The sequence below is a fragment of the Myotis brandtii genome, unplaced genomic scaffold, assembly GCF_000412655.1.
Source record: "Myotis brandtii unplaced genomic scaffold, ASM41265v1 scaffold23, whole genome shotgun sequence".
Classification (NCBI taxonomy): Eukaryota; Metazoa; Chordata; class Mammalia; order Chiroptera; family Vespertilionidae; genus Myotis; species Myotis brandtii.
In genome coordinates, this window is record NW_005358649.1 from 360156 (window position 1) to 365420 (window position 5265).

Genomic DNA, 5265 nt, shown 5'->3' on the forward strand with positions numbered 1-5265 from the left:
ATATTTTATTGATTTTTTACAGAGAGGAAGGGAGAGGGATAGAGAGTTAGAAACATCAATGAGAGAGAAACATCGATCAGCTGCCTCCTGGTACATGCCCTTGACCGGATTGAACCTGGGACCTTTCAGTCCACAGGCCGACGCTCTATCCACTGAGCCAAACCGGTTAGGGCGGAAGGCCTACTCTTGCACGAATTTCATGCATCGGGCCTCTAGTATTTAATAAAAGAAAAAAAAACTTAGTTAAATGTGGTTTTGGTTTTGTTTCCAGGTTCAGAACTCTTCAGATCAACTTACCAGTAAGTTCAATATGTAAAATAGATAAGCGCAGTTAAAATGGGGCAAGATAAGAGTTATTTCAACCTGATAGCATCCCTGCCATCATTCCTACCCTCCACCCCTTTCCCCCCGCACCCCCCCCACGAGAAGAAGCTCCAGAAGGTACTTTGGAAACCATTGGAAAAATTCATCCCATCATATATAGCTTAAAATGCCACATCTTTAATATGCTACATTAAAATTTCTACTTATTTCAATTATTTTTCTATTTTCTACCAAGCTCATACTCTAATTTATGAAGCCTAAGAAGAAATTGAAACATCTAATAAGCAAGTAAAATAACAACATGGGTCCTTGCGGGCCTATAAAATTAGCATATTTCTTTAGAATAGTACCCATTATTGGCAGTAGTTGACTAAATACCTTCAATACAGAGATTAACTTGGTAAAACTATGTGTTGGTTGATAATTTTATAATATGTGTTACCAGTTTACAATGGTGATATTCTTCAGTCCACCAAAGCACTACGATTTAACCCTAAAGAAATAACCAGAAATGTATGAAAATGTTTTTATATTGATAGTATTGAAAATGAACCAAATGTTTAATAATGAGGGACTGGTTAAATAAATCCTAGCTCAGTCATAACACAGAATACTCTTCAGCCATTACAATGATGTTGTAAAGAAAATGTACCATACCAAGCACCTTATATTGTCTTATTTTAAGACAATATAATATCTCTAGATGATAGGTATTATTATTCTATTTGTAGATGAGAAAACCTAGAAGTAAAGTTCAAAAACCAATAAAGTTTTGTTGCTAAAATTCAACCCATTCTGCTCTTTTTTTTTCTTTTATTAAATCTTTATTGTTCAGATTACATTTGTTCCTCTTTCCTCCCCCCCCCCATAACTCCCCTCCTCCCAGTTCCCGCCCCACCCTCCGCCCTCACTCCCCACCCACTGTCCTCATCCATAGGTGCACGATTTTTGTCCAGTCTCTTCCCGCATCTCCCATTCCCCTTTCCCCCCCAAGAATAGTCAGTCCATTCCCTTTCTATGTCCCTGATTCATTATAATCACCAGTTCATTCTGTACATCAGATTATTTATTCACTTGATTCTTAGATTCACTTGTTGATAGATGCATGTTTGTTGTTCACAATTTGTATCTTTACCTTTTTCTTCTTCCTCCTCTTAAAGGATACCTTTCAGCATTTCGTATAATACTGGTTTAGTGGTGATGAACTCCTTTAGCTTTTCCTTATCTGTGAAGCTCTTTATCTGACCTTCAATTCTGAATGATAGCTTTGCTGGATAAAGTAATCTTGGTTGTAGGTTCTTGCTATTCATCACTTTGAATATTTCTTGCCACTCCCTTCTGGCCTGCAAAGTTTCTGTTGAGAAATCAGCTGACAGTCGTATGGGTATTCCCTTGTAGGTAATTGAGTCTCTTTCTCTTGCTGCTTTTAAGATTCTCTCTTTGTCTTTTGCTCTTGGCATTTTAATTATGATGTGTCTTGGTGTGGTCCTCTTTGGATTCCTTTTGTTTGGGGTTCTCTGCGCTTCCTGGACTTGTAAGTCTATTTCTTTCACCAGGTAGGGGAAGTTTTCTGCCATTATTTCTTCAAATAGGTTTTCAATATCTTGCTCTCTCTCTTCTTCTGGCACCCCCCATAATTCAGATGTTGGTGTACTTGAAGATGTCCCAGAGGCTCCTTACACTATCTTCATATTTTCAGATTCTTTTTTCATTTTGCTTTTCCGGTTGGGTGTTTTTTGCTTCTTCGCATTTCAAATCTTTGACTTGATTCTTGCGCTCCTCTGGTCTGCTATTGGGTGTCTGTATAATATTCTTTATTTCAGTCCGTGTATGCTTAATTTCTAGTTGGTTCTTTATCATAGCATCGAGGGTCTCATTAGTTTTCGTGACTCTCTCCTCAAGTTTATTGACAGCTTCTAGCACATTTTTGCAAGCCCTCAAAATTGCGATTTTTAGCTCTATATCCTCCATTTCTGTCATGTTTTTTTGTCTCCGCATTTTTTATGCTTTCTTGGTGCACCCCCTAGTGGTCTTTGTGCGCAGTCTTGTTCTAGTTGAGCCTTGATTGTTGTAGTTAATACTAGAGGGATTTGACCACCAGGCCGACTGGCTGTGTGAATCAGCTGTGTCTGCCGCGGAAAACTTCTGTCCTCTGGGGAGGTGCTAATCTAGCCTTTGCCTGAGGCGATCTGGCAAATGGCTCTGCGCAGGGCTTGGGCGGGGCGGGCTCAACAGGGCGGGCGGAGGGAGCGGTTATGGTGCCCTCAGTCCCGTTCCCAGAGGCTCTGCTTCTCAGAACCCCAGGAACCGCTGCAAACCTCGGAGAGAAAGCTGCCTTCCAACTGATGCCAGACACTCCCACTTCTCCCGTTTGAGTCCCCAGCGATTCACCCGTATCTGGAGCTCAGAGTCTGAGACTCCCCCCTGACCGAAAACGACAACCGCGCTCTCAGCCACCAGCCCGCTTTGCGCGCGCACCTCCGCACCTGAGTATTTTCCACACTGCGCCTCCTCTGAGCCTCGGTGTGCTGTTATTTTTCCTTCTAGTTGAAGAGTCTCTCCTCAGCCAAGGAAGGAAGGAAGGAAGGAAGGAAGGAAGGAAGGAAGGAAGACACATCAACTGATTGCCTCCCACACTTGCTTTAAGTGGGGATCAAACCTGCATACCCTTGACTGGGAATCAAACCCGAGACCCTTTGTTGCTGGGGGCTGACACTCTAACCATTGACCAACAAGGCTAGGGCTAAGTTATTGTTTTAATGCCGTTTAACTGTTTAAATAAACAAACCTTTCCTCCTATATGCAATCACTTCTTCCTTTCCAAATTTACTGATGCTTAGAAATCCCCCCTCCCCGCCGCCCAAGTGAATCTACTTTATGCAGTCTTAAAATTGATTTTGGAAGTATTAAATGTCTGCTCGAAGAATTCAAACAATACTGAAAATTATAAAGTAGATGCATCTTTAATCATAAAATATATATTTGCATATGATTGGAAATACTTGTGGTCTCTGTTTTATATTCCATCAATTCTCTCTCTTCTTACTCTAAGGTCCACTTTATAGGCCTGGTTGGAGATGGAAACAGACCAGAAAGGCAAACTAGGTGGAGGGATGTAGGTCTGGATGGCTAACTTTAACACAGAAGAGTCCGTTTGTACGTGGTATAGCATGGTGGTTCTGGAACCCGACTGGCTAGATTGAAGTCCCAGCTTTTGAACTTGGGTAACTTATTTGTCCTCTCGGTACCTCCGTGTCTTCATAAAATTAAGGTGGTCATTAAACCTACCTCATAAGATTGTGATTAGGAATAAATTAATTAATGCATGTCAAGTGCTTAAAACAGTGCCTGGAACATAGTACTCAGTCATCCTATATAATAAAAGGCTAATATGCAAATTGTCCCCTCAGGAGTTCGACCAACTGGTACTTCAACCGCTCGCTATGATGTGTGCTGACCACCAGGGGGTGGCACAGAATGAAGGAAGACCCTGGCCGGCAGAAGTCGGAAGGCCCCAATCGACCCTGATCGCTGGCCACGGCTAGGGACCCTACCTGTTCACAAATTTTGTGCACCGGGCCTCTAGTTAGATATAATTGTCAAGATGATGAAGAAGGAGAAGGAGAAGATTCTGCACAGGTTCAGAGATGGGAAAGAAAAGAAAAATAACTTATGAGTGCTTACTATGTGCCATATGCTTACATGATCTCCCTATTTGATCTGAGTTAGATATTTTCATCATTCCCTTTTTATGCAGAGGTGGAATCTAAAATTCAGGGAGGTTACATATGGAAGCGGTAGACTGAATCACTAGACCCATTTCAAGAACTATGAACAAGATAAATACTGAAAGCCACCTGGCCAGGAGATAGCAAAATACTGAGAAACGACACAAAAAAATAGGCCTACAGGGTCATGACGCCCTTTAGGACCAAGGGGGCAGTGTTTAACATTCAGGACTGGTTGTGTGCCCAGTCTGGTATCAGAAAACTGTGCTTTGGGAATCCAACTGGTGTATTTTCAGTAGACACTTTCTGTTTTGTTTTCCTTAGTTTGTGCTAAAATTATTTCTGAATTTTCAGTCTATTTGATTTGTGCTTTGAGGAAGGAAAAAGGAGCCCTGGCCGGACTACTCAGTTGGAGTGTCATTCTGTACACCAGAAAAGGATGCAGGTTCAATCCCTGGTTGGGGTTTGTACTCAATAATCCTCAGGTGAGGTTTTTTTTTTAAAAAGAAAAGGGAATCTGTGGCCATCTTTTGCTGGAAGAGCATGTCAGTTAGACACCAGGTGTGCTGGGCTTCCAATGCCAGAAGCCCAAGAGAGAGAAGGAACGGAGAAGGAACAGAGAGGAGCAGCCTCCTCCCCAGGGGCCTTTGGAGTCCTCTCTGCTCTCACCGCAGAGGGCTTTGAACAATGCTTCCTGAGGGTGGCCTTTCACTTACTCATCTGTCCAGCATGACTCATCCCAAGAGTGTTGAGTAAGTGGAATCTTATGGTATTTATATTTTTGTGACTTTTATAAACATGATGATGTGGAAAGAGCGTGGACTTTGGAGTCAGGCGGACCTGAGGTAAACTCCTGGCTTTGTCACTTAGCAGTTGTGTAATTTTGGCCTAGTTACTAACTTCTCTGGGCTTCTTCATCTACGAAATAGGAATAATTAATTGTACTTAACAGAATTGGTATGAAAATGAGATGAGGCAGCAAAAAATGAAAGTGGGCGGCATAAACTCTGGCACACTTTCTCTGGCAGATTGTGGGTTTGGATATGCATTCGGCCATGTCTTGTATTGATTTTTATACTTTTCTTCTGTACCAGTGCAGTGGTAGAGCTAACACTTTCTCACTTCACCCATCCCCTCTCTCCCTCCCTGCCTCTTCTGGTCTTTATCAGGGAACCTGCTATCTTATTTGGTTTTGTTCGTTTACTACATATGA

At 42.1% G+C, this 5265-nt stretch overlaps 1 long non-coding RNA gene across 2 annotated transcripts in view; it reads left to right on the plus strand.

Moving 5' to 3' along the window:
• Positions 1–3627, plus strand: part of LOC102259004 — a 17310-nt gene extending 13683 nt beyond the window's left edge. Inside the window, exons 4-5 of one of the 2 annotated variants that reach the window (XR_001362155.1) lie at positions 272–299; positions 3377–3627. This is a non-coding gene — a long non-coding RNA (uncharacterized LOC102259004). Of the gene's footprint in view, positions 1–271; positions 537–3376 lie in introns of those variants that run through there. The other variant, XR_001362154.1, reaches the window with a different exon arrangement.
• The last annotated feature ends 1638 nt before the right edge of the window (positions 3628–5265 follow it).